This window comes from Helianthus annuus, chromosome 9, assembly GCF_002127325.2.
Source record: "Helianthus annuus cultivar XRQ/B chromosome 9, HanXRQr2.0-SUNRISE, whole genome shotgun sequence".
Classification (NCBI taxonomy): domain Eukaryota; kingdom Viridiplantae; phylum Streptophyta; class Magnoliopsida; order Asterales; family Asteraceae; genus Helianthus; species Helianthus annuus.
In genome coordinates, this window is record NC_035441.2 from 158,452,556 (window position 1) to 158,464,312 (window position 11,757).

The window sequence follows — 11,757 nt, forward strand, 5'->3', positions numbered from 1 at the left end:
TCATTTTATTCTTCCACATAGCATAATCTAATAACAAAACAAGTTAACAAATCACCTTAAATTTCAAACTCTAGTTTCTATCTAAATCAAATCACAATAACATTAAACAAATAAAATTAGACATAGTTACAGAAAGATTCAACAAGTTTAGGGCAAAAATTCGGACCAATTTCACCCCTAATTTCAACATAAATCACATAAATTACAGCCCTAAATTAAACCTAAAGAGAAAAAACATAAACCTTTAACCTTATGAAGATTGGATAGGGTGGGCTTTTAAGTTGGGTTATATAATGATTTGATTTGGTTTATATAATATACATTCTAGTATTCTACCAAATAATATGATTTGGGCTATAATATTTGGACTAATTAAATTTTTTATTTGGGCTATATAAATAAAAAAAATTAAAGCCGGGGGGTCGAAAACGTATATACCTACAAAATCCTATACGAAACGTACATGTATAACACTACTGATCGAAAAGTTCGGGGGGGTGGGCGCCCCTCCCCGCCCCTTAAATCCTTCGCCCTTGTCAGCAGACGAACGGGAAACCACACCTTGTTTCTTACTTTTCCAAGAAACTAAGGAGTTTCCAAGAAAAATGCAGTAGCAGGTGACAGACTTTCTGCTACTAACACACTTTGCCCAGTCAGAATCAGCATAAGCAGTTAATTGAAACGAGTCACTTTGTTTAAACATAATACCAGAACTAGGAGCACTTTTTAAATATCTCAGCAGTCTAAAAGCTATCTGAGAGTGAACCTCAGTTGGCTTATGCATATACTGAGAAAGATAGTGAACTGCATATGCAATATCAGGATGGGTATGAGATAGGTAAATAAGTTTACCTACCAGTTTTTGATATTCAGTGACACTTACACCCTTTATATCACACCTCGATAAGTCGATTGCATCAGAGCTGGGTGTGATCCAAATGGTATCTTCGTTGCACAGCGGAGTAATTGATCTAAGACTTCTATAAATGAACGCCCGCTAAGTACTCGAATTTCCATGGGTTCTCTTATTCCAAGCGTTCCATAGTGTGTAATGCAACATGAGAAAGAACATGCGAAAAATCAACATAAAGTTGGCGAGCTCATAGTTTGTTTATTTTATATCAAATGCGTATTAAAACATTTGAAATATTGCATTTAAAAACTAGTTTGTGAGATCATATTATCCCAAAGCGTTTGAAATATCGTATCGGCATATCGATAATGAAATGTTTTCTGTTATGTTTGTAAACCGATACATGTAATTGTTGTGTTTGTAAACTAGTAATGAATGTTTTCAATCGTATCTGTAAACTGGTATTGAAATGTTTTCTGTTATATTTGTCAACCGGTATTGAAAACGTAGTATGTAGGATGCCTATGGAATCTAAGGATCAATCAAAGTGTAGCTAATACACTGACCTATGTGCCATATGTAAGTAACCAAACCGAGACAACTCTGACATCAATTGGGATCACAAAAGCACTCCTAAGGGGTTAACAAACCAGGAGTGGAGCGCGCCTCAAACTCGATAGATCTATACCTTTTGCACCTTGGTCACTACGTGATTAATGGTTACTATTGTCATCATCCTACTTACGCACAGTGATCTGTCATCATCTAATCCCATAGCTACATACTAATTGTTAAAATATGTGTGTGTGTATTGGGCCTAGCCCATGTCCTTAGGCCTCGCCCATGTCATTCGTGTTATTTGGCCTTGCCCATGTCATTAATGTTATTGGGCCTAGCCCATGTCATAAAACTCATGCATGTTTCGAAAAAACCTTGTATTGTTGTAAAAACCGGTAAGTTTAGCGTGAACTTTTTGTAAACCATTTGAGTTCCTTGAAATCCTATTGCATAATGGTTTAGAAATATGTGTTTTTCGTTTATCGAAACATTGTGTGTTTTTCGCAAAACTTGCATGTCTTTCCACCCCCGAAAACATTTATAAAAATGTAAAAACGGTAAAAAGTGGGGGTTATGAACTCACCTCGATATCCAGTGCAAAGTTAGCTTAACGTGATTCTATAGTGTCGTTCCAAGAATGTGTATTCGCTAGCATGTAGTCTACGACATTCTACCAAGGAATAATTATGAGTTTCTAATAAAATGACGTAGTTAAACTACGTGCCCGAGCTCTACCGAATCGTTAATTAAACGACTCTAAGGTAGTGTTATGATCTTGACTTAGAATAACCAATCTACGGTTATTTGACCCCGTTTATAATCGGGATAAAACGAAGTCTCGGAAGTGATTTAGTTTTCGAATGGGCTAGGATATATGTATATATATCTAAATATAAACATATTTACGAAGTCGTGCTAGTCGTCGCGAATAGGAGGCGTAGATGAATAGTAGTACGAATCTTTGTAGTTTTTGTAAGTCGTAAATAAATAAATAAGTGTGTATATATATATATATATATATATATAGGTAAAGAGTATGGTACAAATCTCCTTATCGTACATTATGTACGTGCTACCCACAGCCATACACGTGTTCTGATTCAATTTAATTAAATAAGGGTATATCAGACATTCTATTCGAACATCTGAGGGCTAATCAGGGAATTCCGTCAACTAGGAAGCAGATATGGAGTTCGTTTCGTAACCGTCCATTTAATTACTGTTCGTATCAATTCGATTTGTAGGGTTTTTGATTGATTCCTGACCGAACCGCGATTTCCGAAAATGCTGGATTCGTCATTTAGGATTCGTCAATAGGTTTATTAGGTTGAGTTCTGGGTTTTATTTGATTTGAAGTTTTTTTCATTTTATTAGATTGTAAATGAGGGTTGAAGATAAGTTGTTTCTGGTTTTATTTGTTGGGTTTACCATATCGCATGTGTTGTTTGATATATCGCATGTGGTGTTTTAACATAGTCCAGGTAGTTAAGAATGGATCATTTGTATAATTTCGCATGTTTTAAGTTAGACATTTCGCACACAATGAAGTTTAATATTTAATTTCGCATGTTTAAGTTTGAGATTTCGCAAACCTGAAAGTATTTATCAAATATAGCTATTTATTTAGCACGCTTTAATAATAATTATTTTTATTTTCACACAGTGTGTTTCATAATTCAGTTCAATAATTGAAATCAAATAATTCAGTTCAATAATTGATTTCAATAATTCATATCAATAATTTTTCTTTTATTATATATTTTATATTTTTATCACTATTTCAAACATCCTATTAAAAATGGCAGATCTACCAACATCCTCTTCTTCTGAACCAAGTATCAAGCAGGCTTTGAGGAAAAGGATTCAGCATCAATTCAAGAGGATCGATCATGTCAAGAGATGTTGGAGGCCAACATTTCTCGTGTAACAGAAAACATGAAGAGAAGACAAGAAATTCTGAACTTGCTATCTCAGATGCAAGTGAGTAGTCTTAAAGAAATTGCTGTTATGTTTATGGTGGATTTGGGTGAGAGGGATGAGAAACAGTTGAAAGATTTGGCCGATGTAATAACTGTCTTAAGATGCTCGATGAAGATGAAAATGGAGTTTCTTTCATCTTTTGAATGAACTCTTGTTTATTTTGGTGCTTTGTTTTCCTATATTTATTGGGTTTCCTCCTGAATTGGTGTATAGGCATTATGCCTAGTGGAGATGGATATGATCGGGTGGTTCCGCTGGTGGCACGATGATACTCCAGTGGTCCGTCAGTGATCCAATTTTGCCGTTCAAAAATTTTTTTTTATAAAGTGGTAGATAACAAAGAAAGGAAATATGCCAACATAGCTCTCAAGTAAAATTAGCTACTCATAGCTGGCTTACAATATCCACCAAAGATACATAAGTACCAACAACTGCAACAATCAAGCCACGTAATAGAACAAACCCAACAAACACCACCTCAACTCCAATTCTCCGGAGATCTTCAAGTACCACAAGCACGGTATTATTATCGAAGTTGTGGCACTTAAGAGGGCCCCCACGAGTGACATTAGATACCCGAAAAAGGGAAGGGAGAGAGCAACAATCACAGTGCTTATCATCAAAATGGTCCTTATAAAAAAGCTAAATATCCTTTTGTTGTAAGAAGCATGAAACTATGCTTCAATAGAGTCGAATATCAGTGTTAGCATTAGTGCATATTTTGCTATCGGAGTAATGAGGGTGGTGCATATGGCCACTCTTGAACTTATATTATTTGTTGGAAGATTTAAGGTAATTTGTGACTCTACATTGGAACCATACATAAGATAACCAATAACTGCCATCAATGAGTAAGTAACAGTAGAGAAAGCAAAACAAAGGAACAAGACCTGCAGCATAGAAGATCACAAAAAGTATTTAGTAAGAATATATGGAGAAAAATGTTATTATGCAACTTATAATGATGATTTAACCTTTGAGAATTGATGTTGGTTTCTCATGGAAGTATAGAGTGTTGGGAAAACTGGATGAGCACAATAGCAGAATAAATACAAGCTAATAGCTGATGGGATTCCACTCCAATTTACAACTCTACCCTTCTCCTGAAAACCAACACCCATCAACTGCACCATCCCAGAAGACTGAGCCTAATATGATCATGGAGGCTATAACCCCACTGGCTGATATGTAGGAAAGAATGTTCATGTTGTGTAACCAGATTGTGGGAAGTATAATAAGTGCGACAAGAACAATAAATCCACTTTTCGCATCAATATGATAGCCGAAGTCCATGTCTGGAAATAAGTTGCTTAAATTATCACCTTCTAGGATCAGGAAACCGGTAGCGACTAAGTAGAGTTCTAGGTCCATAGTTATTGATACTATAGCTTCCCCGGTTTTCCCAAATGCGCGATTGCCGATGTCAGGGTAACTTCTTATTGTTGGATTAGTATCCATACATCTTTGGATCAACAATCCTGTGTAGAAGGTCAAGCTTGCAATTACTAAAAGCAGTATCAAGCTCAACCATCCTCCTTCTACCAATGCATAAGGGATTGATAATAATCCAACTCCTGAAAACATACACATGTTATTTGAATTATCGATTTTATTAATCTTCTAAATATGATTAATTAATTATAAAACATGTATGCATATATATCATGTATTTAAGAGCATAATAATTAAGAAAATGAACCTAACAGTGCATTGAGACCATTGAAACAAGTACTTATGAAAGAAGCACCGCTAATATTGGTGCATTTCTCCTCTTTTGAATTTATAACTACATAATCTTCACTCACTACTACAAAAAGAGGCATTTGCTATGAAATTTTGCTACGGGAAAAAATGGTGGCAAATTTTACTACGAATTAGCTACGGATTAGCTACGAACACATTTTGCTATGAATTAGCTACGGATTAGCTACGAACTTCCGTCGCAAATGAATTTCGTAGCAAAACTCATAGCAAATCCGTAGCAAAATTGACGAAATTAATATAAAACATTTAATGTAGCAAAACCGGTAGCAAAATCCGTAGCAAAACCATGAAAATAAGTATTTAGAAATAAACTAAAAAAAGTAAAATAAATTCTGTAGCAAAATCGATAGCAAAATTCTGAAAATAAATACAAATAAAAAAACTTAGTAAAATTGGTAGCAAAGTCCTTCGCCAAATCATATAAATAAATATTTAAAAACTAACTACCTGAGGTTTAAAAAACGGTATCAAAATCGGTAAGTAAATAGAGTCCAGAGAGAAATTGGTAGCAAAATCTAGAAAAATTCTTAAAAACTAACGTAGCAAAATCTGTAGCAAATCCACAGAAAAATTCATTGCAAAATATGAAAAAGAAAGTATTCAAAAAATAATTTACTAATATCCATCGCAACATCCATAGCAAAATACGTTGCGAAAACAAAAAAAAAATTAAAATTAATTAATAATAGTGGTAGCAAAATCCAAAAAAACACAAATAAAATCGATGAAGGGTAGAGGTGGATTATAGAGGTAGAAGAGCTAGAACTTGAAGCCCTAATCGTGGAACGGATGTCGGTAGTATTCATTGACGTGAATAATGAGAGGAAGACGGGAACGGTGCATAAACAAAGTGGGAATGGAGTTTCTTATTCTCCTTGATAGGCTAATAAATATAAATAAGAATTAAAAATATGAAAAGTTTAGATAAAATAAGTAAATGTACATAAATATTTAGTGAACAACACAAATAAACGAACATGATCGGACTGTCGTGCTCCGATCAAAGATGATATTTATAACCCTAATTACCCTTAACAAATAGCTAGTGGTAGCAAGGGGTCGAACCACGAAGAGTATGTGGTTTGCGAATGGATTCGATTGAATTAAAAGGAATGTCACAATTTATGAAGCTTGCTAGAATATTTTTGTATTTTTGTTTGGTTAAAAAGATGTGAATCAAACTAATGGAGTTGATTAAATTACTTATGACTAACAAATTGCAAGAAACGTAAATTGATTGTTTAAACAATAATGAGAAAAAGGGTTCACACCCGGTTTCGGTATTTGCAAACCTAGGTTCCTACAAGTTTTAGAATTGACCTAATTGGATAAGTGATTAACGGATTTAGTGTACCATGACTTAGGTGCCAATAACTATCAACACTCCTAAGAATGGACAAGAATGCACTTCGTAATCAACACAAGTAAATCCTAACCAAGATAATGCATAAGTTCACAAACTCATTTCACAAAGTCATAACTTTATCATCGTTCGACAATTTGTAAATTCAATTCAAATACACGGCAATTAACAAAGGTGTTCAAAATTAAAACATAATTTGTCACACAAGTCAAAACTAAACACAATTCGAAACGCTAAGTAATACAACTACCTACACCGGGGTGAAACCAAGGTGATTAGCCGCTCATGGTTGAAAGAACTTGATCACCAGATGATTGGAACTTGATTTGGATCATCTTGAAGCTTGAACAATGGAGGAATGGTGGATTGTTAGGGTTTTGCTAAAAGATGATGGTGGAAAGAATGATGGAGAAATGGTTAGGGTTTGTAGATGGTTGATTGTGGATGATTCTTGATGATTTGGTTGAAGCTTGGTGTTAGAGGTGGAATGGAAGTGATGAGAATCTCAATTGTGGCTCCAAGAATGATATTCAAACTCAACATGAAGTGTAACTCCCGTATTCATGGCCAAAGAACCAATCACAATCATTCTCTTTAACTAAAAACTCAAAATTCACGACAGCATGATTGGGCACCCGTCGCTGACGGGTTCTAGTTTCTCGAAATGCAGCGACGGCTTAATCCACTGGATACGGACCAAAATTAACGACGAGCTTTCTTTAGTGGGCATCACCGACGGCCTAGGGGGTGTCGCCGACGAGCCCTACATCTCCTACTTTCCGTTATTCGCGTCTTATGCCCCCGGTTGACCCGTTTGATGATCCGGTGATCCGTTTCTCGTCCCGGTAGTCCGTAAAGCTCCCAAAAAGCTCCTTTAACTTCATTAAGCCTGCAAAACACATTTTTAATTAAAAGTAGGCTATTCGGGATTAAAACTTATGTAAAAACATTAAGTTGAACAATTACGAACACCGGTTTTCGACCACGTATCAGAACATGAACAAACATTCACGAACACAGTTGAACGAACAAGATCTCTGTTCGTGTTTGTTTATTTAACTAATCGAACAAAATTTCTAGTTCATATTCGCTCATTTACTAAACGAACGAACGTACAAATTGTTCGCTGAACGTTCGGTTCGTTTACAACTCTAGACATTACCACAAATAATATGGTTGTAAATCAGTATGAATGACAACATTTACATACCCCTCCTAAATTACACAAAATAAATCTTAATCTACTACTTGCTTGGAACTGAACCAAAGAACTACCACTAAGAGGAAAGAACCTCTACCAAGTGAAGTAATAATATCCTAGTATCTAACTATGTTTAATATTTAATTCATCCTTCGAATGTATGCTTAGAGCATTCACATCGAACTCCCTATTTTTTACCCTATATTACACTAAAAATCACTATAATTTCTCTCTCCTTTTCAATTAAATAATATTTTTTAATATATTTATCATTGTGACAACCCATACCCTCGACCCCAATCGTCGTGGAGATGGGTATTTTATCATTATTACTATCGCTATTATTAATATAAATTATTAAATAATAATAACCGGTGACGAGAGAAACGTACCGACACGTATGTATAGTAACGGTTATATTTAATTGACTAATCTAAAACAAGCCATGGGCTTAACTAGATACATAAGGTTATGCGGATCCGTACGCACGGACCCAAGCCCAACCCAACTAACCTAAACCTAGAACCCTAGGCTATATAAATCTATTATTTTTTTTTTTTTTACCCCCATTGATATAACAAAATCCCTACAAAAGTTGCAGCCGCACACAGACTACCCTTCATTGTTTTCTCTTCTGATCTCCGATCACCGGAAGAATACACTCCGACCGGCAACAGTTCCTGGCCACACCACAGCCCCTACTACCACCCCTTTCCCCTTGCCTCGTTCCCACTTACACCCCTTCCCTCGTCTGCCAACGACCAACACCGTTTTTCCGCAACAACCGGCACTTCGGCGTCATGCTTCTCTGATAAGCACACCCCGACACCCTTTTGTTCCCTCCCTCTCGGTTATACATGAATGGCCAGCCACCAGAGTGGTGGCGATGCACGCCAGCGACGGTATCGTCATGGTGACGGTGGTTCGAGTCCGGTATAGCTGTGAAGAAGAGCCGCAACGACGGCGGCGCCGGCAACCGTGGCCGCATCAGCGACGGCTGTGGGCGGTGGTGAACCGAGTTGGTGGTGGTTCTGTTGGTCACTAGCGGTGACGGAAGTGGTGGTGATGGCACGCTTCGGATGCCGGAGTTTACCAAAACGAGTTGACGAACTGATGAGATGTAGGTACAAAGCTGTTTTCGTATTTGTGTTTTATTAGATGTTTGTCAGTGGGTTTGTGAGATTTGAAAACACTAGTGGCCAATTCCATGGTAAAAACTTGCTATCTGAATCTGAATGCGATGTTTGTATGATTTGTATTTAGTCAATTCAATAGTTTGCTACCTTATGCTAATGGTGTGATCTAGAGCTTATGTTAAACCTTTAGTGAGGATTGAATAATCAATATTAATCTTGTTGTTAATAGTTGATGCTTATGTTTATGAAGTCTCTATAAACTGCCATGCACATGATTTGGATGATAACTGTTGTTTGAAGGCCTGAATCTATGTTTTCATGGTGTGTACGAAATTATATGCGTAGGGTACAACTGTTTAATGCATGCTTTATATTTAGGAGATGAGGTGTCATGTGATTGATAGAATCTAAAAAGAATAGTTGTCTTATCTGCTCTAATGTTTAAAAGGTGCCTACTATTTGGAAATTGATGCTGAGAGTACAAGTGGTCATGCATAGGGATGCATAGGGTACAATAGGTTGTAATTCGAAAAATGAATGTTATCTAGTATTAAAGTATGCTGGTCGCACACTTTTTCCAACTACAGTGCATCTCACCAATTGCACAATTTAAGGTTCGGCCCCACCTTGTTATTTTGAATATTTGATACCAGTCGCACACCTGGCTTATAACCGCACAGTCATGTGTTTTAATCAGAAATGTTTGGGCCAATAGAATTCTTGTTTTGGGCTTGTGACAACGTCGGGTCATACACAAAATTAGTTGGGCCGCACCATTAGTTTTGGGTCACACATTTAATATATGTCGCATACGATATGTCGCACACTCGTATGACCGCACGCTTGACAAGTGGGCCGCACATTAAACATACATTGGGCCTTATTCTAGTGGGCCACACACTAGAAAAGCCCAAACCTTTTATAGGCCACACACAACTACTATTCCATGTCATTTTGTGTTAAATGTTTTATAAATGTTTTATAAATGGATTATTTATGAATTGTGTGGATCATAAACTAGTGACACTGATTGCACATGAATCAAACATTCACTAAAAGATGATACGGTGTATAATAGTATGAATACCTGTGTTGCATGATGTTGGGTTATAATTTGCATGAACACTAGAACGTGAACCGAACCACTAGATATGAGCTATGGTACAGTGTGAACTTGTGTTATGAATGTAACTATGACCTGTAAACTTGCTATAACTTACGTAATGATACGTGCTAGGCTTGTTACTACTTGAGTACTGTGTGGATGAATATGTGAATTATGAATTCATGAAACTAACTGCCTTGGTAACCACAGTAGGGTTTGACTGATCAACTATTAAACAAGCATTTAATCTAACCGAGCAAACCCAAGGTGAGTTCATCTTTCTTGAGCATGCGTCCCGGTGGTTGGGACAGTCAGTGGGTATTCCTGGGAGGGACAAGTCTTTTGGGTAAAAACGGGAATGTTGGATAATATACTCTTCCTATCACCATTAAAGTCCCTCCGTGTTGTTTGGTTACCTGGAAGGTAACATGGTATTAGTTAGTAGCGCTACTTAGGTTTGGCAACCTCACCCCGTTCCTGGGAGGACGGGTGTTGAACTAATGACCTAGTCATGACCAATGCTTTGATAGGAGCATTGGAGAAAGGGCAAAATAATCAGAAGCCGTCTTGTATTGGGGTATTATCAACATTGTTTTCATCATTACTTCTGGAATTAACTTCAATGGATTAACTACATACTTGGTAAACAACGTTTTCGTAAAACTATGAACTCACCAGCGTTGTCTGATACACTTGTTGCATGCTCGCAGGTCGTTAGATTATATGGATTTGGAACTTGCTGTCTGAAGTAGCTGGAGTGGTCATGGGTCATGCTGATTGGATACAAATGATGGGTTTATTGATTACATACAATTAACCTGAAACAGTTAACTATGTTTTCTTTTATATGCTTCCGCTGAACATCTTGGTTTTCATTTAAACTTGTTAACGGTACTTTTCAGTAATAATTGATGATCTTACTCAACATTTGTGATTGGTTCAATATGATTAGTGGCTCGTTATTGGTTTGTCACACGCCTAACAGGGACACTCCCTAGGTGGTATTTTGGGGGTGTGACAATCATTAAATTTTCTCTCTCTTTCACTCATAACCACTTTCAAAATATATTAAAAAATTATAGAGGGTGAACAATGTCTCCAAAATTTAGAGATGAATCGTAATATTTTATCTCCTCTACTCACAACTACCCACGATCACCTACAACCACATTTTAAAAAATGAAAACCCCCTCACATAATTTGACGGGTTGGATGTGAATGCTCTTATATGGTTATATTAATTAGAGTAAACTGCCAAAATGGTCCTTGAGGTTTGATCACTTTTATCACTTTATTCCAAAACTTAAACTTTTGAATTTGGGTCCCTGTGGTTTCAGTTGTGTTACCATTTTCATCCAAAATCAAAATTTGGTCAGATTTTTCAGTTAGCATACAACTTTTTTTTGTCCTTTTCCTCCCTTTTAATGAAGGGAAAATGGTGTTTTAACTTTTTATTATAACAAATTATAAAAATCTGACCATTTTTTCCTTTATTAAAAAGGGAGAAAAAAGACACAAACAAATTGTATGTTAACTGAAAAATCTGACCAGATTTTGCTTTTGGATGAAAATAGCAACAAAATTGAAACCAAGGGGACCCAGATTCAAAAGGTTTGAGTTTTGGAATAAAGTGGCAAAAATGACCAAACCTTAGGGACTATTTTGACAGTTTACTCTATTAATTATTTATACAACGTTTGTTTCGATGGCGTCCAAGCCCTCACTCTCCGTTGCTAGTGATTTTCTTATAATTCATATAAGTTTTTTTATATTTTTGTAAAAAGAAGTTATAATTTT

At 36.2% G+C, this 11,757-nt stretch overlaps 1 long non-coding RNA gene and 1 pseudogene across 1 annotated transcript; one reads left to right on the forward strand and one right to left on the reverse strand.

Annotated features, from left to right (window-relative positions):
* Positions 1-3,775: 3,775 nt before the first annotated feature.
* LOC110874841 lies at positions 3,776-4,864 on the reverse strand (annotated as a pseudogene).
* A 3,407-nt stretch (positions 4,865-8,271) lies between these two features.
* Positions 8,272-10,922, forward strand: LOC118482193. Its single transcript, XR_004867650.1, has 3 exons — positions 8,272-8,839; positions 10,171-10,227; positions 10,671-10,922. It is a non-coding gene; the product is annotated as an uncharacterized LOC118482193 (long non-coding RNA).
* The last annotated feature ends 835 nt before the right edge of the window (positions 10,923-11,757 follow it).